General features: G+C 36.9%; 2 long non-coding RNA genes across 4 annotated transcripts in view; one reads left to right on the forward strand and one right to left on the reverse strand.

Annotated features, from left to right (window-relative positions):
* LOC148224957 (uncharacterized) overlaps positions 1-9,461 on the reverse strand; it is a 31,885-nt gene extending 22,424 nt beyond the window's left edge. The window contains exon 1 of the long non-coding RNA XR_015801805.1: positions 9,288-9,461. This is a non-coding gene — a long non-coding RNA (uncharacterized LOC148224957). The remainder of the gene's footprint in view (positions 1-9,287) is intronic.
* The window catches only part of LOC148224958 (uncharacterized), a 51,073-nt gene that overhangs the window by 13,519 nt on the left and 13,099 nt on the right, over positions 1-24,455 (forward strand). For all 3 annotated transcript variants that reach the window (XR_015801806.1, XR_015801807.1, XR_015801808.1), the window contains exon 2: positions 20,593-20,760. This is a non-coding gene — a long non-coding RNA (uncharacterized LOC148224958). The remainder of the gene's footprint in view (positions 1-20,592; positions 20,761-24,455) is intronic.

Here is a 24,455-nt window from a genome sequence, read left to right on the forward strand (position 1 = left end):
TACATACTCAGGAGTGTGCAGTGGCAAGCATATCTATCACTGTTCTGGGCTGTCATGATCCTAGCAATTGACAGAGTTTTTGCAAGTTTTTACATCAAGAAATTTCTTGATCAGCACTTCAAAAATTAAAATAATGCCAAATTGACAAGATTCATTCAAAAATTTGTGATGTTTTACATACTCCTTCACATACTCCTTGGCTGTCATTTGAAGCCTTCGTTTCCATCCCCCCAAGTGTTGGTACTTCTCTATGTCCTCAGAGAAATTCCAGCTACGAACAGTTTTTTCTCTTTGCTACTCTGCCACTCAAGTTAAAAGCTGATCTGTGGTTTCTAAAAATAGCTGTTAAGTGGTAATAAAACTGTGTCTAATATAGCTGCCATTCCACCACAAGTTTGTGAGCTTAGTGTTATTTTTACATGAAAGCCTGGCTGAGTCAGAAAGACACCAGTAATGAGGGAAAGATTTTTTTTTTTTGGCGACAAGATCAGTGAGAAAGCTTTCTATTGAACACATAATGATGTCCCTCATTAAATTCCTTCAATAGGATGCAGTAATAACTGCATCACATTTTGGAAAATGGGTTTTAAATAAATTTGTAGTATTTTTTAAAACTGTTGGAATCCTTCCAGAAATAGGGGGTTATGGGAGAATAAGGAACTGAAGTGAATAAAGGTTACTGGATTATTGTAAATAGAGTGCAGGCATTTTCAAATGGATTTGAGTCAAAAATCTATGGTTTGATAAAACGAAGATTCTTCACTAGTTGTATTAGCAAATATTATTCCAAGATTAGCAGCGATTTTGGATGTATATTAAGGCATGATGAATCACATGTTTAGTTTTGAAAATCTTTGCCTGAAACCTTGAAATCCTGAGTTTGTGCAGCACAATCATAATTAAGTGCAACTTCCTCAAAAATCTGTTGGAAGAGCATTTTGTTTTGCATCCACTTGACATTACTGCCACCTTTTCCATACTTTCATAGCATAAAATATGGCAACAGTTGCTTGATTTCCTAGTGCAACTCTTTAATAATTATTAGAGTTATATTAAGGATTTTTTTTGTGGATTTTTTTGCTTTCAATGCCTTCCTTAGCATAAAAGGTACCTGAACACTGCTGACACAAATAGGTGTCCATGACTAAGCACAGTGTGAGAAACAGGGAGATACAGATTGCTTCATGGAACTGAAACCCAAACACATTTCTAATGATTAGGAGAAATGGAAATTTCAGGAAGAAATTATATAGCAATGAAAAAGAATGGAAGCATCAACAAGAACTAATAATGTTCACCCATTAAAAATACCTTTAAAAAGTAAACACAGCCAAATCCACTCAATTTTACTTTCACTGTGAACTTCTGATAATTTCTGACTCTGGATTGAGGTTTACTGCTTGCTAAAATTATTATATTTTTTATTCTTTACTCCTATATATTATATAATCTTCTTTGTACTTATTGGTTATAGTCGGTATCTGTTTTCTTTAGAAATACATTCCATAGCTTATAAAAGAATTAAAATAAACCACATACTGAAGGTTTCCTTTGAAGAATATAATTCTTCATCTTTGTGGTCAATAGCAATTGCTCAAATTTTATTTGGGCATAATTAATATTTTTTTAGTATTTTCAAAATGCAAAACCTGCAAAATACATTAAACATTGGATTACACAAACAACTTTTCCCTTATATTAATGTTAAAGTAAGAAGGGACATGTTTGTTTATGTATAGTGTGATGTTATGATCAGTCGTTTTATTAGGAAAGTCTTAATTTTTTTCTCTGCCAGTATTAAAATTGCCTGTTAAGACAGAAAACAGGCTTATAAAATATATCCAAAACTTGATTTTCTCATCTTGATTGGGCAAGGATGTGTGTTAATATGACATTACTTGCAACACACAGAACTTCTCAGTCACAGGTCTAAACACAAGAAGAATGACTGCAAGGTGATTTCCCTAAAGCCATTTAACAAGCCTCTGGCAGTACTTAGAGAAGATCCAAAGTCTGCTGAAACACATCCCATGCTGCCCTGACTGACCAGGAATCTTCCTTTTGTGTAGAGAAATTAAACTTAAGGGGCATTATTCATTAAAAACAAATTGCAATATCCTTGCATGATGAAAGTGATTTATCTTTGTCAGTGAAGAAAATGGGTTTTCTTTGTCCACACAAGAAAATTCTTAAGTGGAACCTAGGCAATGCATTTCAAAAGTTATGAGAATCATCCTAAAATATTACAGACTGCTAAGATATGCACCATATGTGCACCTCACAATCACATCCTCTGTTCATGTGTTTAAAAGGAATTAGTCTCTTGATGAAATTCCCTCTTGCCTTCACTTCAAAATCCCTCTTAAACTTAAGTAACCACTGACTCAGTGCTTGCACTTGAGCTTTTAAGTCAAGTCAAAGGTCTCATTGGTATCAAAACCTCAGCTTTTGCCATTTAATTTTCTTCTTCTTGCATCTTTTCTCCTTTCACTGATTCTTCACACAAAAGTCCTCTCTCTTCTCTGTCTCCAATTTTTAGTACATAAGGATTTTTTACCATCACTGTCGTCATCATTGCTTCAGATCACATATGAATTTGTAGTTTTGTACCAAGACACTGTTGTCACTACATCCCTTTTCCTGGTCCTAAAAGACTAAATAAAACAAAGGAGGACAACAATTAAAAGAAACCTCACTGAGCTCCTACTGCAGGCTGGAGACAGCTCTGTAAAGGCAATATTAAGTAAGTAACTGGCTATGTTCTGTTTGTATGTAGGATTCCTCAGTACTGTGGGAATATCTGCATCTCATTTTGAGAACTTGAAGGCTGTCTCTTGACCAAAGTTGCTGAGATGTGCTCTTTGGAACATGAGGCAGAATTTCCCACACTCAAGTTTACTTTCAAAATAGCTCTTTGTAAGTGATAGGCACAGAGCAAACCATTTGATCTCCTTCAAGGGTAACAAAGACAGCTAAAACCAAGTGTTATTTTAATAATGACTGTAAGACCTAACACAGATGAAAGCCTTACAGTGCTAAGCGCTGAGCAGAGCTCTGATCTGTTACTGAAATGTGTGACAAGAACTTTTCATATCACCATTCTCTAGAAGAAGAAATAAAACATCAAGTCTAAAAGCTGGGCCCAGCCTCAAAATTCCTGCTTATAGGACCCAGTGTTTAGCCACAAAACTTTCTCCTAATCACATTATTTTAAAGGATGGAGTATTGTTTTCCTGATAAATATGTGCGTGTAAAAAATACTTTTTTATATATCACATATAAGATCTGTTAGGGATAGCTGTGACCTCTCACAAGAACTTAAGTCACATGGGGTTACTCTGGACTTCTCAACTCAATCCATCCCAGAGGACAAGTGTAATCTGAATCCCTTCCACACAAGCACTGTTATTACCTGCAATTCTCTGTTCACCATGAATAAGCTCTTGTAACCCCATGTAGTCCCCAAATTTTACCTGTGCAATAAAATGATGTGTCAAATAGCAAGAGTTAATTACCTTAACTATTGATTTGGTTCAGCTGCTGATAAAAAGTGTTAATTTTTCAGTGAGTCTCAGCACAGGTGATAAAACAGCACAGAGTTTTCAAAGTATTGATCATCTCTAAAACTCCATGTGCTTTAGTCCTGTAATTACGAAGAACAAACAAAACCTTTTGAAGGAGAATCATCATTTCCTTCTAGATTTTCTGAAAACTCATAACAGCCCAAAAGTCCATCATGTGCAGTAAAGCAGACATCGACAGGAGGATCAAAAGTTCCCACCATTACAGAATATATTTCTCTGAGGAACTTCAATAATTTTTGAAAATACTTCTGGAAATTTTCATCGCTGAAGTTTCTTTTTTGTTAAATGTAGATATTTTATTCCAGCGACTTTGAACCATAAAATTGTTAAGAGGTATCCTGTATGGAAAAAATCAATCATAATACAGTTCTGTAGTTTATAGTGTATTCTGTGTTCCAGCTTGCAGTGAGATATAAACAAATCTTGTCTGTAAGTAATTTTCAGAAACAAATCCACTTTTACTTGTCAAACTGGATTTCTACAGTAAATATTATCTCCAGAGCTCCAATTTCTACCTAGTTCATATCTTGTTTAGTAGTCTTAATAAAAAAAAAAGCCCACTGTTCTCTATCAAATGTGCTTTCATTGTCTTAGATAATATTTTAACAAATAGATGAACATCATTACTTATTTGGTAACTTATTTGGCAGATTTGGATCTACTGCTGAAAGGTGAAATTAGTCAATTAAAGCATAGAAGACTAATTAGAATTTGTAAATAAGTTTTACTGAATGCTTTAAAGGTCTCAGCTTGCCAACAATTAACACTCCTCACTGTTCCAAAGTAACCACTTTGTGCATTCCTGTTCCTTACCAACATCTCCTTCCTGTGGAAGCAAAGGAGACAACCTTTGAACGTCAGTTCAAAGATAGAATTCCTATTTGAAATCATACTGTGCAGCCCACACTTAGACCTTTGTTTCAGAACTGAGCACAGAATTCAGAAGCGAATCTGAAGGAAATTTATTTTAATGTGAGTTCATCCTTTCCAGAGGAACAATAATGAGAGTTTTAAAACTCTTCATTGTCACTGAGAGCTATATTGAGTAGATTAAAAAAGAAAAAAAAAAAGAAGAAAAGAAAAAAAAACCTAGGACATTAACATCCAACAATCCAACAACAGAGAATTTAAAAATTATATAATTATTCACTTAAAAGCAGAGGCAAAAAGATTGACATCACAATGAGAATCTGGAATAGGAAATGGGAATAGAACTTTAATTGTTTTCACTGACTGTGACTTTACAGATAGTCCTTCCTTCCTCCTAAAATGACATGCAACATATTAATTATGGAATAGATACAGTTTGAGAGCATTTATGCAGATTACTGCACATGAATTCTATTTCATGAGACCACTGTTCATAACTACATTTCCTCAAAATGAAAAGATACATTGAAAATTAATTTATTCTTTAAGTAAAATCTCTGAAGATGTGTTACTGAGAAGTTGCCCCAGAAATTTGGCTCATTCATACAGCGATGAGGGAAACAACAGAACAAAAGAAACCAAGAAATTCTGCAACTCTTGAAAAGGGAAACAAAACAAAACAAAAAAATAAGAGCACATCTACAGGAACACAGTTTTAAAAGAAAAACTAATCTGGAAAGCTAACAAAAAGGCAGAGTTTCTTTAATGAATGTACTGAAAGCAGCAAATGGTACATACATTGCCTAACAAACTCTTGCTGTTCTTGTTGAGAAAGATTCTTTCAGCACAGAGCCATGGCGTGGAAAAGCTTTGTACTGTGTTTACAGCTTCCCAACTTGGTTACTCATTTTGTTGTCTGTCACACTAATCTACAAAACTGTACCAAGGACTCCTCAGTTCCCCCTCACGAGAGACATTTCAGTGCCAGAGAGCTCTTTGGCTCTAGCAGTGTTTCCATTCCACAGAAGTTGCCAGTGTTGCTAATTGAACTGTCACTGCTCCTGCTGTTCAGATTATTTCATCCTGACCCTAAAAGCAGTGGGACAGGTTCTCCTTGTGCAATTTAACTATGAAGAATTGTTCTGCAAGTCAAAAGAAAGAAGCTAATGAAGAATTGAAAGAATTTGCTAATAATGGATAAAACTTGCTGAAACAAAACAGCAAAAAGCATTCAATGTTTTAACTGAAGAGTGCAGACTCTATTCACTTTTTCGTATTTGTGTTTGGCCTGTTTTATACAGACAAAGAATGTAAGAAAACCTGCAGTTTTTCCTGGAGTATTTGAAATAGTTTGTTCTTAAGTGAATAATGAGTGCTGCAGCTTCCCCCTAAAGAACAACACAACTTGTTCTGCCAACCCAGCCTTGCTCCCTTTTTCTGTGCTGTCAAACACTGCATTCACACATCCCATGAAAAAGATGAGACCTCCCTTTTATAACTGTTCTCTTCTCAGTTCCAACTTCAAGCCAAGCAGCTTTCTGGCAGAGTGGCATTTTAAAGATATTGCTTCTCCACCACCTTCCTGAACAGTAATTTCACACAATTATCCACCAGGAACCGGGGATCTGAACTAAGATTGCATCCCCACTGAAGAAGGGACAGACATTGACAGTAGCATGGGACATAAAGTCACACCAAGGTTCAAGGCTGGACTTTAAAATACATTTTTAGCAGCTGTTGGATGGGGTGTTAAGTCTTTTCCATTGTAACTAGAACAGACATCCCAAAATATATTAAACACATAAACATTTTTTAGTTCCACTAATGGAATTTTCCTGACAACCATCATGTGGAATCACCCTAAAATATGAGAGGAAAGAGTTTTTCTGACAGTGTGCTTACTGCAATTTGTTGATTCTTATTTGAATAAGAGATCTAGGAAGATGGCTCCTGGCTGTAATATTTTCCTGGAATATCAGACATGACATGATGGTATATTTAATTATCTCATATTTCCCCTAAGTATTTATAGAATCGTACAGGGCAAGCTGGTGCATATCAATTAATATCCATATCTATCTATCTATCTATCTATCTATCTATCTATCTATCTATTCACATACACCTATTTTATCATAAAGTAACTCAATAAATCACTTACCTAAGGATATCCCATAGGACTATCTAAGAGACTGAGCTGTGAATCAAGGACAAATGGTGAACTCAACTGAACTGAATAATAACTGAACGAAATGCTGAACAGAATGCTGAAACAGCAGCTGAAACTGAATACTCATGAGGCCAGGGTGGTGCATGGGAAGGAGGCCACTGCCAGGGGATCTGTCACCATGCACAGCTCCTGAAAGGGAATCTCTGCCTTCTGCTCTTAGTGTGGAAAAGTTTAGACAGCCTCTTAGGGAAAACATGTCATACTTATAAACTTGGTCCAGTTTAGAGGAGTGAATCATTTGCTACTTGCTGAGTAAAAGGTCCCCTTATAACACCGGGGCTAACCTGACAGTGTTTCTTTTCCTCAGGGAATAGAAGTAAGACAGAATCTTATCAAACTTGGCCTTTCTTAGACCAATAACAGCAAAGGGCATGATTACAAAAATGTTGTCTTCTGGGTTTCTTGCCAGCATTTATTTAATGTTTTGCCCTACCTATCTACAAAGTTCCTTTGCCTTCCCTTCACAAATCATAACAAAGAATAGATAATTTAAAGTATTTAAAATGCAAGTTGTCTAGACCTAGTTAGTTTAGGAGTGTTTGGCACTTTGCCAGAAGTGACAACCATGCCTGATTTCTGACAGGTGAAATAAAATTTTAAAAAATGGTGCTCATTGAAGCAAAACCTCACAACAGTGGATGTTTATTGGAAGGTGACCAGAAGGTGTGATCATCCAGTGTGACCTCTTGGATATTGCAGAATATTAAAGAACTAGATGTAATCCAGAATATCACATTCACCTAATTCCTCCATGTTCCCCACTGTTGTTTCACTAGCAAGTGGTAGTGTAAAAGAATGGTCCAGTCTTATTCCCGTGAATTAATGCAGGAAAAATGCAGTATTGATGAAAAGTAGCAAAGAAATCTAACTGCTTGAGCTGAAGCATGGAACAATGTGTGTAAAATGATCACCTTAAATAAAATGGGAGAGAGCAAAAATATTCCCAAATAATTTCACAGCAATAAAATCAAGATATTAATACAACATCACCAGTTCTTTCATCTACCCATCACTGAAAAAACTTTAAATGGTTCATCTTAGGTCTACAGTACAATGGTCATGGTAAAAAAAGCAGTCTTTGAGAAGCCTTCATTTCTTCAGATCTACTAGGAACAGTTTTCACTCGTGGTTCCTATAAGCACATCTTCTACCTGGAGGATTCCTTATGTTTGGATATTCAGTGCAAGTGTCAGCTAGATACCAGTGGAAAGTCATTCAAAGCTTCAAAAGGAAAATTTCCAGAGTAACATTCGAAAATAGTTTCTTCTCTTTGAGAGGATTGTTTAGGATGGCATGAAAACAGGCACTTAAGAAATATGGTGAGCAGGATGACATGATACAATGCTGGTCTTTGGCTAAGAAAACCAGGAAAAGGCAGAACATAAAAAATGTTCTTTGTAATGTGAGCATTTTGGACCAACGTGATTAATGGGTTTGTGGGGCTTCTTATGTTTCCTAGAGGCATCACACTCCACAAGAACACCATGTCTGTCAAACAAAGTTGCTATGAATCAGACCTCAACAAACAGAAAGAAAGACATAAATCTGCAGTTGCAGTTTTTCTATCATTTTTGTGATTTCTTTTGTGTCTGTGATAAATTAAGGTGTATACAAGAAAACGTATATATAATAAAAACACTGTTAGAAGAGATTTTTAAATCTGTTTAAAATTATTTCATCTGCTAAATAAATTACCAAGGTTTATCCATTGTTGCAGATCAGACACTGGAGTTTCCAAAATAACTTTGTACCAATTTGAGACAAAACCAGTTCAGCTTACTTTTTTCACAGTCCTTAAAGTATTGCCATAAAAAGATTTGCCTGAAAAATTGTGTCCAGCTGTTTCACAATCCCTGTTGTCACATAAATTAAGTGCAAATACTTCGAAATACCTTTTGCAGTTCTTCACTGCCTAGATATAGACTGTATTTCTGTGGAACTTAAAGATATATCTCCTCTACCTTTCCGAGTATTGTGAAAGCAAAGAACAGAATCTTTTATGTTTTCTGTTTCCAAAACCTTAAGCTTACAGCTCTCCATATTTGTTCCACTTACTGTGGCATAACTGCTTCTGCTAAGGAATGATCAAGGTATTTCTCAACAACATGTTTCTCTAACATGTTCTTTGTCCAGACATCACAGCAGGTTGATAATAATACTGAACAGGGAGATAAGAATTCCTTTTCAAAAAATTTGTCTGATTGATGTATGTAATGAAAAGAAAGAAAAGAATAACAGCTGAGCAGAGCAGTTCATGCTTTAAAGCATAAAATTTCATTAGTTTTGTAATATTTATAATTTCTTTCATGTTATAAGCTCAAATCCTACAAGTTCTTCAAATATCCAGCAATCCTATTTAACACCTTCTCAGAAAGGAAAAGCTTACTAAACTGGCACAGAAATATTGGAAATCATCTATCCTTTCAGCTTTTTTATTTACTTTTCTAATGCAATATCTATTAGTTTCACCATATTTTTGTGAATTATCAGGAAAAGAAACAAGTAAATTATCAAACACAATACTTCTCGAGAAATAAACCTTGAGAGACAGATAAATATTCTGCTACAGCAGGAGAATTTTCTGCCTGTTAAACTCCACTCACCACAAACAATAGTTTTGCACTTCAAGGTCACCTCCCTTCTCTCTTCAGGAGTCTCAAGTTTCTTCCAGTTAGTAGCTTGGCAACCCTGTCTATCTTCCTTTCCTTACTTACTGGCAATAAAGGCAGTGTTGGACAGTTAAAAATAAAAACCCAAAACCGAATCAAAACAAAGCACACAGGCCCCCCAAAAACACAGAAAATGTTGCTCAAAAGATAACTGCTATTTATTTCCGTAAGTCCTGGATATTTTTAAATGCCTGCTTCAAGGAGGATGAAATGCCTTTCTTTTGTTCTTCATCTTCTAATTAAAAACATTCAAAATTACTGGAAGCATTGGGAAAATCCCAAGTGTGATGTGTGGAGCAAGCCCCACCAGCTGGCTTTTTGGCCACTCTGTTGTCCTTAATTTTTAAGTGGATCTCATGATTAATTATGTTGCTAGATTTGCACACAATCTGTAACAGGAAGGCTGTCTGTTTTTTGGGAGGAGATCACCATTGCATTAGAATCTGGAGAGGGACTAATTGACAGGTAATATTGGGGAAAGAAAGCCTGAGAGAGAGAGCTCAGCCGACACGGCCAATTAATGTGAGACAAACTGGCAGTAGACCAGGGGATAGTACTTTGGGAGGTTTCATTTAAATTAATGAACAGTGTCCTATAAGAAGGGTCAAAAAAGGAAACTTGCTGTACTGTTTCTTCACTTGAAGCTCTTAAAAAGTTAGCTGACCTACAGATCTCCACTGCTGAGATGAATTGCAACTTCCTATATTTTCACTGTTTCTCTGCTTTTTCTGTGTCTGGCCTATTGGCTTAGTTGTTGATACATCTAATTTTTTTTCCTTTTTTTTTTTTTTCTGTTTGCTTCTTAAAAACTACCCTAATTAATTTTTATCCTTTCTGCTCTGAACTTTGCAATCCTTGGCCCATTTTTTCCACTTCCTGGCTCTGGATCACACATGTTTCTTTTCTGTCATGCAAACAGCCATGGGAATAGACAACTCAGACTGGTTATGCCCTATCTAAATGTCCCAACACACGAACTACTCCAGCAGCTGCCTGCACGGAGTGGGACTGTGGAATCAGGATTATGGTAGGTGACTTTCAGGGAGCAAGTGATAGCTCTGCCAGCAGCTGCTGGAGCACATTACAGGGCAGTAGCTGGAATGTGTCCAGGGTCATGCAGACTTATCCACTCCCATGGCATTTCTCCACTGCTCTGCACATTACTCTCATCTTTCAACCCTCCCTGGGAATGCTGAACCAGCTTGGGGAGAAAGATATTAAACATATATTTAGTGGCTCTGGAAGTGAAAATTACAAATGGGATGTTCATTTCTTCACAAGTGCATTTTGTTCAAGCTTTGCTAAAATTTTGCAGGGAAAAAAACCCCAAACAAAAACAGTTTAAACCTTCCTGTATCTTTATGCAAAGTAATAAATGGATTTTATATGCATTCCATACTTGTGCACTATGGATTTATACATACACATGCTCATATACACATATCTGTATGGATCACTTAGTCACTGAAACACAGGCAGTTGTGTAATAGAGCACAACAGCTCTTTAACAGTTCTGAAACACTTTGAAATTATATTTTAGAATAGAAAACTAAGGCAGAAGTGAAACTGCTAAGAGAGCTACAGGCAGAACGCCTCCATTTTGTTATCTAACTTGAAATCAGTGAAGGGTGTGAAGAGCAGCATCTCTGCTCTTAGGAATGGTGGCCTTTTAAAAGAGAAACACTAAAGAAAATATGAAACCAAATTCATTAAGAAAGAAACAAAACTCCTGCAATTCTCTCTCTTTATTCTATTTATTTAGTTTCAATTTCTAATTGAAAATAAAGTGAGGCAAAACTTGAGCAAAATAATAGGAGTGAAAAAGGGTAATCCATGAGATTGGAAAGCAGAGGGAGAAGGCAGGAAGCTTTTCACACATATATATGGACGGGGAAAATAAAAGTGGTTAACATTCTAAACCCATAGCCTATTGCATAATCAGTTTTTCCATTCAGCTATCTACAGTGACTGCAAGGTGAAATGCAAATTAACACCACTTGTATCTCCTACCTCATCATTACTGATGTGCTGGAAAGAGACAGGACAATAACTACACCTGTCCTAGGGTAGGAATCCTGTGCTGTCACACACAGATGCTCCCTGCATCTTTGGTCTTAATCAGCAACACACACTGATGCAAGTGTCAACATCTGCAATGCATTAATTGCACTTCTGTTCCTCACAGAAGTTTCTGTATATTAAGCTGCTTCTTGTATATCTCCCTTTTCCCTCTAGCAATTTCCATGCTCGCTTTTAAAGTTTTCCCTGCAAAATTTTATCCTATCTTCCATTTATATTTTAAAATTTATAGGCAATAAATTTAATGGATTTCCTTAACTGTCATTAAATAAATGTCTTTTCAGATGTGCTTTAGTTAAGGGAGAGGGGTAGAACAGTTCAAAAAATGCAGTCACTCTGCAAAGGCCATATAGAACATAGGACGGTGCCAGCATCAAGGTGCAAGTGAGCTAGAGGATGATAGATTTGAAAAATAGTAGGGTGGAAATAATGTAAGACAGCTGTGGTGAAGTTGAAAAAGTTCATCCAGCATTCAGGAGAGGAAAAAATGCAGGCTGATATAATTAGCAATGGTAACTGGGATTCTGTCCTAAGACACTGGGAGTACTGTTTTTGTATATGGCATCAAATTATTTAAATGTTATTGGATTTGGGTTTGTTTTTTTTTCAGGAAATAAACTAAGTTGATTTAAATGAAGTTGATTATCAAAATAAATTGACAAAATTTGACATATCTTTTTCTGCCCTTAGGAATAGAAACAAAAATAAGTTTGACAAAATACTCATTATGTCAATGGTTTGGGCAGGAAATGAGACAGAAGTTACATCTATTGTTGCTTCAAATGAAAATGTGTAGATGAAAAGAAAATTTAAATTATAGTAAATAGAAAAATAAAAAGACATTTCTTAATACCACTCACTTTGCAGCACATATAAAACTAGTGCACAATCCCATTACATCTCAAGAAGATTTATCAGGGACCTATTAACTATAGTAAGAGTCTTATTATCCTGCATGAAGATATTGAAATGGATAGGTTTGAAAATTGTAGTTTCTAATTTCGAAGGAAATTAAGGTTTTGGGCAGAATTCCATCAAGAAAGAATGATAACATGAAATGCAGAGGAGGATGGTATGACTGTTAACAGTAGAGAAATTAAAGTAACTACTGAGTAGGGGTTGAGGAAACATGCCTAAATGTGCTTGGTTGCAGGATCTTCCTACTTAGGCAACCCAGTAATCAATTATATTTCTATATTTATGGGTTTTTTAAAAATCCTTCAAACCATTTCTTTGGACTATATGTAGCAATAATATTGCTACTGCTAATAATAAAAAGTGAAGCCAATATAAAAAATGAATATATATGTTACATGCATATGTTAGAATGTAGGTTATTGAGAAAGTATGCTTGGTATCCAATGTGTGGAATTACACGTTAAGGTGATATACTCCAGTTTTAAATTACTGAAGTAAAATTTAATAATTTTATTTTTCTCCAAAGATTAGTATTTCATAGCCTTTTTATAGTACAGGGAATGATTATATGGGAAGAAAAATATTTCTAATGTCAAAAGGAGTCAATCTCCATGACTTGTAGCTCCACTGGCATTCCCCCTCAATCTTCTTGCTTCTCCAGATGATTATAGATCAATGTTTGGATTTGTGAATAATTTCCACGTATAAAACTCTATTCATTATTGGATTTTGGTCGCCAGTGATGCATCACCTAATTCCACCTTTACTACATGAACAATAGTGTACAAACCCTCCATGCTGTATTTCTAGAACAACAAAAAATAAACTAGAAAGTCTATAAATATTGATTTTCATGCATTATCCCCAGTTCTGTGATTATTTATAATTTATAATTATCTATAATTTCCCTCATTTCACACAAATCAAATAAAGATACATATCTTTAAATAAAATATTTCTCTACTTAGACTGAAAAAAAAAATGGAATAAGGCTGGTGATTTTTATCAACTTTTTTCTGAAAGATTCAGCAAAACATTAATCAAAGGCTGGCAAACTGGTAACTCTCCCTTAACTTTTTACAAGTTCCTTCATTATTTCTGGTTCCTGAGCCGAGCAATGAAATAGAACACATCTTCCCCAGGCTTCATTTCACTTCTCTGCTCTAATAAGCCCTAGCCTAAGTCACCATCTTCCTTATATTACTGTGATTTGCTTATAATTTCCACTACAGGTAGGCTGAATTTAGCAATCTGGTGCAAATGTGTGGATCAATGGATCAAAGCAGTATGTGCTGAGCACTCTCTCCCACACTGAGGCACTGGCAGTTTATTCCCAATTGGATTTCTTCTTCCTAGGGAAACATTTCAACTACTCATGAGGGAAAACTTTCTGAAGGAAAGAGGCATTGGCCCACACCAGGGGCCAAAGTCAGAGCAAAACCCCCACCCAAGGTTTGGGTCTAAAGTTCCTCTCTAAGCATAGCAGCACTTTTTGAAAAGAGCTTCTGTTGATTTTCCTCCAAAACGAACTGAGATCTGGCATTAAAAAAACACAAAAACAAACTACAATGGAAGCCAAGGCTGCTGTCAGAAAAAGGGTTTAATTTCTAAGCAGCATCACTGATGAACCAGCTCACCAATGGAAATCCAGATAAAGTCTACACAAAGACCCTTTGAAAGAATTCCTGCCAAGGCCATAAATGAGACCCAAACTTGAGTGGAATATCTCTTTCCTTACCAATACCCCAATCTTCTTTTCCCTTTCATATGATTCTGTGATTCTTTGATAGGGCAGCATCCACCCTCAGTATCTGTTCAGACAGCACAGAATTAGGCAGGGTGCTTGACAGAGCATATGAGTGTCCTGCCATTGAAAGAGCCTCTCACAGACCAGAAAAATGGGCCAGCACAAATCTCACAAAGGTGAGCACAGGGAACTGCCAAGTCTTGCATCATTTTTCCTTTGTAGTTACGATCAGAAATCAAATGCTCCATATATAATTTTAAAGTAAACAAATAAATGGAATTAAATTTGAGTTTATACATATTTAAGAACTGCATTAGAAAAAAAAGGAAGTTATAGAGTTTGATTTTTTTTTAGTCTTATGTATCTTAAGCAAAATAAAAGATAGGATATAAAAAACAACTCTTATAAGATACTGTGATTAAAATATAACTAGGTACTCCAATTTGTCCCGGACAGAAGCAGTCCAACAAGTTCAAGGTCAGCAGGAGGGAGATGGTGAAGGGCAGAAAACACTCTAAACCACTCTAATGATTTCCTGTGGTAATTGGTAAATTTTAATCAATAATTTTAAAACGTCTTCCTGAAATGAAAATGAAATGAAAAATATTTAGGTATCTTTTGAGACGAGGTCGACACCACTCTACTGATTTTTCACAAAATGAACACAGTTATATTTCTCCTGTTATTTCCAGATGCAGATCACGCACAAAAAGTCAAATATGCCATGTATGATGCATGATTACAGCAAGTTTAACAGATCCCCTTATATGATAAAAGGTACTAATGAAACACCATCTTTGAAAGGGGCTGTAAAATTATCCATTACTGAAGGAATGGAGAAAGGAAAAAACAAGGATGGCTTTTAATGAACTGGAATAAACAGTTCTGGCATGGCTTTCAGCTGCAGGTGGGTCTCAGAGTGGGCAAGTTTATCAGTGATTATATCAGGCACAACTGAATCAAATGAAAGGCAGGAGAAAATAACTGGCATGTCAGAGATCAGACTTGATAAAGCCATCCCAAAATCTGGAGAAAGACAGGAAAAGTGGGGAGTGTTTTAGAATAATTTTTAAGGAACATGAAGCCTAAGTCAGAAACAATTATTTCACTGCATAGCATGACCTTCTTCGTGGCTCAGATTGCCAGTGTCTTGCACTTCTTATGAGGTCTGTACATAAAGTAATGGTACAAAATTTAGAGATTGCTTTCCATCAAAGCAGATAAATATGTTTGATGAGCAAGACTGATTTCAAAACACACTTCTATGAAGCAATGGAAATGTACAGATGTAGACACACTTCAAGGTAACCTGACCCCAGGCTCCCTTTCATATGTTTTGCTGTACTCTCTCTGAAAGCAGCACTGCAATAAGGTTTTCACTAAACTTACCAATTAGTGTGATAACATGTCTCCAGATCTTGTACCTTTGTCCATCAAAACCAGCACATAGTCAGAGTGGGCTCTCATGTGGAATGTATCCCCCTTTTCCCTTAGCATGGAAACAGGAGTGAAACAGAAGAGCCAGCATGTGTCAAGTCTTGCCTGATATGATGGCATGGAGTGGCCGAGGACAGCAGTAAGATCATCACAAAGCACTCTTTGGCTGTGTTTTATGGACACAGTGGAAGAGACTTGTTTGTTCTCCCTGGAATTTTTCACTTTCACAAACAGAATATGTCCTGTCCAATCTTATTCCAGAAAGTCCTTGAAAGTTCATATCTGAAATAGAATATCATGAAAAAATACCATGCAACAGCCAGCTGACTTGGACATGTCACTGATGCCCCAAGCTGTGCTGTATGTGCTGTATGTCACCTTGATATGTTCATGAAGCAGTGGCCTCCCAGTTTCTCATGGGCTCCCACCCATACAATAGTTCTTTCCATACAATAGTTAACTAAACAATTGCAGATCTGGTTGGTGAGGCTTTCACCACTGCTATTACCTGGTGGGGTTTTTCTAATGCTCTTTGATGCTCTGAATTAACATGTTTCCTCTGCAGCATCCTTAAGAGTCAGAACCTAATAGACTGTAACTCTTGTCACCACCATACTAAAAGCCTACCTAGTTTCAGCACTTGCATGTGTAATTAGGACTATCAGTCTCTTTAATTGCCCTCCACTAAATAACCCCTTCTCACTTGAGCTAGTATTTTTCTTCTGGGACTTTCTGCCTTCTGGTATTGACAATGTGCAGCCATTTCATCAGGCTGACGTACCTGGGCTGCAGGAGTATCACTGGTGACTGTCATTTCATGCTTCATTACAGCTGTGCATCTGAAATCATAACACTAATTAGCAAACAAGTCTCTTCTACACCTGCCTGCATGATGCAGAATAAGATCACTGGCAGGCTGAGCACAGCCAAATTAAAGCACTTTACCTTACAGCTGAATGGTCAGTACAGTGGCCTTATTCCGCCTATAACTTTGCTCTTGTAAACTCATCTTTTTAGATGATGTTAAGACAAGATTTATCCTGCTCCTGTTTTACCCTAAAAACATATTTGCAACAGATAATTCTACATATTAATTGGTTATTAGTTATTGTAACTTGATCTGTTCAACAACTTGCTCCTATAGTCATGTATTTACCAATATCTATGCATTTTCACTAGTTATTAAGTCAAAAGCAGTTCAAATAAGGCCACAAGTATCTCATGTGTGTCTATTCATACACTAGAGAAGGAAACAACTTAAAATATCTTTACCTTGTACATTCACTGGAGATGAATAAGGAACTTTCTCCACATTTGTATATATTAAAAGTGATATCCCTGTTAATTCCATTACCCAATAATAAAAAAAAAATGAAATGTATCCTACATATATAATATAATGTATAATATATAATATAATTTAACCTCAGCATGGCTGCAGAAAATTGCACAAGTCATCACTGTCATTTTTCATGTTAGCATTGGGGTACAGAGAGTCTATGATTTGCCTTAGGTATCAAAGTCAGCTCTGAGACAGAGCTGGGAATAGACCTTAGATTTACAGTCTCATAGCCAGTGCTCTGACTGAATAAATCTCTACTTCTGCTTTATCCAGTGTAGAGAAGACTACAGTGCCCTAGCCTACAAAAGGAACTTTCAGGAAAAGATGTCTCTATTAATTATTATCTGTTAGGTGGGGGATTTTTGCAACATCTGTGGTTAGAAGTCATTTCTGTTATGAGCACATTCACAAAAGACTACTTCTAGAAACCTCTTGGTCCCACAGTGCTTATAATGAGGATACTAAAAAGGAAACAGGTGAACCTAAAACACCAAATCTTTCCAAAGTCTAATTTCCTTGACTTCAGAAGAAATATGTTCATCACAGCAAATACATGAATAGTTATCATGTAGTCCTGGAAAAAAAAAAATCATTACAAGTGAAATAATTGTTGGATTTCCTTTAATATTAAAAAAAAAAAGTCCCCGTCACCAACCAAAACAAACAAACACAACAAAACTAAATTCTGAAGAAATTACAATTTTCTGCAGAACCTGAAGACTGAGAAATTTGTCCATCCTCCTCAATATTTTACATTTGGGCATCCTCCCTGCTAGGTACATTACATTAAAGCCAATGGACTTCCATAGACAGGTGCTTTTCTACTGAACTCAAAGAAAGCAAAAGTTTTGGAGGCTACAACGTCCTCATGCTGTACAATCTAAAGAAACAGGCCAGCTATAAAAAATGAAGGAGACTTTATGCCTCCAAAACACTAATGGAATGCTTTCCAGTAGCCTTTGAAAGGACACACTTCTTTCTCTGTACCTCCATGGAGTTTTCTTGCCCTACAGAGAAGAAGAAGCTGCAGTTTTGCCCTCCTCTACCCTCTGGAGCTGCTGCTCTCATCTGTGGCAGGACTCAGCCACACCAACATATCTGCCCTGCCTCAGTGCACAAGACAACAGAGGGAAGCAAAGTCTTTGTATGAACTCCTAAGACCCCACAGAGCAAACACAAGAGCTCTGTCACAGGGCTGAGGTTGCAGCAATGGACACTGTCAGGAAATTGCCCTGCTGTAACTTCTGGCTGCCCTGAGACGAGGGCATGTGGTTTCATCATTCCATCACCCTAAGATTGCTGACATTGTTGAAACTAAGCAAAAAAGTCCCACATTTTAGAAAAAGCAGACTTCTCATTCATGAAGTCAATTTCCAACCAGAGAAATCCATGCACTTTACTAAGGGATATATCAGGAAAGCAATGAGTTATGGAGGAATTTGGTGTCTTTTTATACTTTTAAAGGGAAAGATATCCATATTTGTACACCATGGATGCACTCAAATTTGTATCTACATTAGCCAGAAAAAGTAAATTATGAAAATAAAGGAGCTGGAAGTGAATATTTATGAAGGAAGTCAATCCACAAGTCAAATTATTTAAGACAGACCATCCCTCTCTTAACTGGATTTTCTCCTTAAAAGACATTTGATGGCATAGTCGTCTTCTATTTCAGAAATACCAAAGGAAAGTTGTTCAAAACCCAAGCCCCTCATTTCACAAAAGCCATACTACATCATAGCAAGGGAAGATGGGGATTTGCCTGCTAATGGGGCACTTTGAGATTTTAGTGGAAGCCACAAGGGAACTTGTTTTCCTGGAGGTCTCTGGCAGCCTGGCCCTGGCTCAGGTGGTTTTGCCTCTCAGTGAAATCACTGCAAATCCCTGGGATGTGGTGAAGTACATTCCTGCCACCACACCAGTGAATCAAACACTCAAGGATGTCTCACAGCTCGTGTATCCCCACTCCCCTTCTCTGGGTCAGGGCAGTGACAGTCTGAGCAGCCAGGACAGCACAACTCTGTGCCCAGGACTCTGCCACACGACCACAGCATGACTGCAGGGGCCAGCACTGGGAAATTAGGGAAGTTATTATTCTTTGGCAGTTTTTATCAACACTTTTCTTCCCTTTTTTACCCAGCACAACAGCTGGATCCAGCCAAACAATATTTAAGGTGGGCAGACCCACAGTCCTGGTGCACCAAGGTGACATTGGGTGCTTTAGCTGTCTTCATAACTCCTCTACTCTCCAGGAAAATGTGTGTTGTCAGAATATGACAGCAATAACAACTTCACCCTAAGGTTTTCAATATGAGGACACCTCCACTAATGTGATACAAGAAGGAATTTATTATCTTCAGTGTGCTGTTTGGGGGGCCAGAGAGCCCAGTGCTGGGGGCTCTCTCTGCTCAAGCTGTGAGCAGAGAGGAGCAGCAGCATTTTACACTTGCCCTGCCTCATCCTGCCCTGGGAAACATCCACGGGAGGCTGGGGAATCAATCCCCGTAAATATGTCTTTGAGAAGAGCTACATTTGGGCGTTTAATGCTAAAAAAGCTTGATTTTCCTATGCTATACAAAGTTTAATCCTTCATTCAACAGTCTTGGTCTACTCACCTGTAACACAAAAAGTGCCAGCTAATGCAGTGGTGCCTGACAAATGATGACAGCGATTAGATTGCTCACAGATTTGTTCTCCTGAGGAGCTCTGATGCTGCAATCGACTCTCTCCTTGAGATCTCTTTGTAGAAAGCCAACTTGCCAGACTAAATCAAATCTATTGATTATCTGCAGCAATATAATAAATGAAATTTAAAATAACTTGACTCTAAGAGAAACAAGAAAAAGAAAGCTAAGTAAAATATTTCTATTGCAAATGTTTTTTTAATTTCCTGCAGATGCAAGAAAATTTGGTCTAAACTTTAGATTTTTGACCAAAACATTGTTTGTTTCTAAATGACATTATATTATTTTCGGCTTCTATCATTTTTAAATTGTCTCACTATCACTGAAGCTGAAATAAGATATACGATATTTTGGTGTTCCTTAGTTTCTGGGATGTCTTTAATGAGTCAAATATATTGCAAAGATTTTAGGGAAGCAAGGCAGCCCTTTCTATCCACAGATCATTTACCAGAGTTATTCAGTGTATTCTATACTTTGAAAATAAAAGGTCACTGCTGGATAAAGAAATGGTGCTCAAACGGTTTAGCTGATTCTGAGACATGGTCACAAATGTCATCAGTTAGATTGTGAAATGGTTTCTAAGGGATTTTAAATCTGTGAATGTAGAAAAAATTTATATACCAAACATCTCTAATTGACTCAATATTCATTCATTTCTGGTTATATATAACGAATGTAGCACAAAACTACTGAAAAGTGAAAACCTGTTTTATTTTAAAGGAAGCCCACATATTAAAAAAAACCCTATGCTTATATAAGGAATATATAAGAAATTTTATATTTGCAGAAAAAAGTTGCTTTTGTAACTTGTGAAAAGGAAGTAAGCTATTTCCTAAAGCAGAATTCATCAATGTTGTTTGTGCAATTTCCATACACAGGCAACTTTGAGACTTTGGAAGCAGAAAAAATTTAGACTTGTTTCTTTAATACTTTATCTTTTTGTTTCCATTTGCCTGATCTCGTGTTTATTAAAGTCTTTGAAGAAGTTTTCCTATAAAAAACTGATTCAAATTTCTTTAAAACTGTCCGTAGGTCCATTCCAGTAAATGTCAGGTTTGCTGATTTGTGGATCTATAAGATGAAGGTTCTGACAGAAGGAATGAGTTCATTCATCCTGTGATATGCAAGGCAAAGCCTCTGGATGCTGGAGGAATGCAATCCATGCCCCATTCTACAGAATCTCCAGCTCATCTCAACAGAGTGAGTTAAGGATATTGTTTATTTAATAACTCACTGCTTTAATTGCACTGAGCATTTCATATTTCATGCAGTATGGATTTTAACTTGGGGTTTTGTTTCCATGCTCACGCTACCAGCACATCAAGATCTGTACAAAAACTGAGTAGGAAATGTCAGGTGCTACCTATCAGCTATTTGTTAATACCTAGCCTGTGCTTCTCCTCCATTTGCCTGCTCTCCTATAGAGCTTTATTCACTGAAGCAGAAGCAAATAAGACCTATTAGGGCACTCATAAATAAAATCAGCACTCCAGTGACTGGACAAGCTGCTGGAAATTTTTTTTCACCAGAGTATGTATGAAAATTTTTATCAAGGGAAAATATTTCAGAACATGAATTCATTTTTCCTTAGGTCAGTAGCACTGGGTTCTCCCCTATCTTCCCAGCCCTGCATTTAATAGCTTCAGTGGATCTGGGACAGGTCCCCAGTGCACAAGTGCTGTATCCTGATGTGGGGCTGCTTCAGCTGCTTGCTGTACATTTGTCTCTGAATTGTGCCTGTCACCTTGTCACTCTTTACTCTAGTTACATTCTTTATGATTACTCTATACTCATCTTCAGTCCCAAAGACCCTTTTTTGTTTCTCAAAACTTGCATACATGTAATTGGAACTTAGAATGCTCAGAATGGAATAGTAAAAGTGCATCTCTCAGGAAAATATCTTTACTATTTTCAGCAAACAGCTACTTCTCCTTGTTGACTCAACAACTGACTGTCAGGCAATATTTTTGAATGAGCACCATATCTGTTGGCTCATATCTATGGATATATATTTTTGGGTTTTGTCTTTCTTTATTCCCCCTCTCCCAGAAAAATAACAATATTCTCTGAAAGGGATGGAAAGTGAGTTCAGATTTTTAATATTTTTATCTAGATAAGTTCTTCACATGGCACATGGTAATACTTTGAAAAACTGTTGTAAGCAAATGTTTTATTGAAGTGCTTTTGTATAAGTTATGCAAAGATAAAGTGGCAAGTCTTAGGAAGGAAAATGAAATACTAGACTAAATCCATTTGTTGCTTCTTAACAGATACAACAAACTTTTTAGGTGCAAACCAGTCTTGGCTTTTCCCCACAGAATATTTCAGTTTGCATGCCTGTTTTCATTCTTTTGTTTTGGTCATCTCTTTTCTCCTTCATAAATTTTTGCATTATTCCATAAAAATACTCATCTGGATGCCCAAGATGTCTTACTTTTCTAACTCATCAACTCACACTTCACAAATAATGGTTTTCAGCTCCATCGGTCATGCTGAATTGCTGTAAGCCTACAATGTTCATGGCTGTGGCATCAAAATATATTTGCTCATTTGTTATATATTTCATGAAATAAATTAGACTGCTGCATAATGCAATGTATCTGTTTTATGCATCATTGTGTTCTTTATACAGATTGAACTTGTCTGAATATGGAGAGATTTGGCAAGTTAACAGCCTCAGCATCTGAAAGCCTGCAAACTCATTTTTATACACTGAAATAATATGAAATGGCAATGAGCAGAAAAAGAACGGGGTACAGTTCTAAGAGAAATTAATTAATTTCTGAGAGTTTTTTGAATCAATAAATGCAGACTTTAGAGTTTGATTTTTTTTCCTTCTTTTCTGCTTTCTGAAAATGGCAATATGGGGTTTCTTGAATCTGTGGAAACTTATATTGCTGCAGATCTGTTTTAATATTTGTGAGGGGACAGCTCTACCCAACACATGACAGTCTCAAAGGTTCATTTAACAACACTATAGCAACCAGTAAATAATTAAACACAGTGCTCTGTCTCGAACACCAAAGCTAAAGAGACAGGGATAATGAGAGGGTCCTTGGGCAAAGGACACAGGTTACATTAAATCATTGTATATTATTTTCCAAGTGGATTTCTTACTTTCTTTCATTTCAGCTGTTCTCTTATACTTAAGGCACAGAGACACACACGTGGAAGGTACATCCTAATGTAAATTAAATAAGAGAGGCAGAATTCTGCATGCAGAGAGATATTGAGCATTGACACAGCTGGGGGAAGTTTGAGGGCAGACATGGCAAGGCTGGCTCAGCTGACAGGTGGAAAATGTTTTAGCTGAACTGTCTAAATTGATTCTGTGCAAAATTAACCCTGTAGATGATCCCCTGCAAGCATGATCCTTTGCTGCTGTGAGAGGACAAGGGCTACATACATACCTGGAGTAACTCCCTGTATCTGAATTGCCTTCTGTTGACCTGGTGATACCAGACACAATAATTTGCCTTGTCTATAGAATCCATGGCAGTGAATCAGAAGGAAAATGCATTTTGGTCGGGTCTTTGGCCCCATTCTTTGTGGAGACTGAGTGCAATCACATAAGTTGGTTTACTTCAAGAGGGCATTTGGCAGCTCATGAATGCAGAGGTTTCTCCTCGAGGCCATCCAGTGAAGTGCCACTGGGAACACCATGAGAGCTTGCAGCTGTCCTGAAGGCAGGGTACCTTCTCTGCACCTACCTGGCAAGAGAGGGTATGGATAGCACCAACACCTAGAATGATGCTTTAGAAGGAAATTTTAAAAGAACTGAGCAATTATTAAATATTCAAAAAGTTTTCCCAGTGTTTTTTACCCTACCTAGACATGCTATTACAATGTTATCAAGAAAGGTAGAGGTGAGGGGATTGAGTTCCTAACTACACAGGGTGTCGGGCAATGAAGATAAGTGCTGCTGACAGCAAGAGAGGTGAGTCACAAAGATGCAGCTGAGAAGATTTTTAGAAAGAAGATATAAAGATTTGTAAGGTACATGACTTTTACATCTAACAGGCTGAATTAGACAAGAGAAAAAAAATTTAAAAGCGATCTAATTCTTATTTTTCTCACAAATATCTGCCAAAAAAATAAAAGGTATGATTTTCTCTAAAACATTTGGCCTGCAGGACCAAATTTTTCATTCAGCAAACCAAAAATAAAATCAAAATAAGAGACAGGATAAAGCTTTTTAAAATTACTCTATAAGGACAGGCTATTAAGGTTTACAGCAGGCTCACACAATTTTTTTCCATAGATTATCTATTTTCCCTCAATGGATAAAATTTGCCAAACATTTGCAGTGAGATGAGATGCTCTGACTATGTCAAGAATCCAGAAAGAGTGTAAAGCAGAATTCTGGTTTTTTTCCCCCACGGGAATTGGAAAGGGGTGATGGACTCTGCCTTCAGAGGCACATGCTATTTGCCATAAACAACTGAGCATCCTGCCTGTGTACTGAGGGTTTGAGATGATGAAGAAGGTGCTCTCCTGCTGCTGAAGGAACAAAGCAGCTATCCTTGTTTATGGATAACAACCAACAACTTATCCACTACGTTAGAATCTTGCTCCTCTGGAAAAACCTGTTATAGTGGCTGCTGACTTCTGATTTCCTGTAAATTACTTCACCAAAATCTGACAGATTGATTGCATAGCATTGGTTATTAACTTTTACAATTCCAGCAGCTGTCATGGACAGTCATTTAGCTCAGAAATTTTGAATACTTCAAGGTTCTTTTGGTCTTTGAGGGAAGAAAAAGCATATATAACTTGTCCCATAAGTTAATGATATGTTAACAGTGTGACATCTCACCCCTGAGTGCAGGATGTAATGGATGGGACTGGCATTCTTAACATGGTCATTGTGGGAGCACTGATGTCTCTGAAAAGAA

This window comes from Sturnus vulgaris, chromosome 2, assembly GCF_052056855.1.
Source record: "Sturnus vulgaris isolate bStuVul1 chromosome 2, bStuVul1.hap1, whole genome shotgun sequence".
In the NCBI taxonomy this organism is placed as follows: domain Eukaryota; kingdom Metazoa; phylum Chordata; class Aves; order Passeriformes; family Sturnidae; genus Sturnus; species Sturnus vulgaris.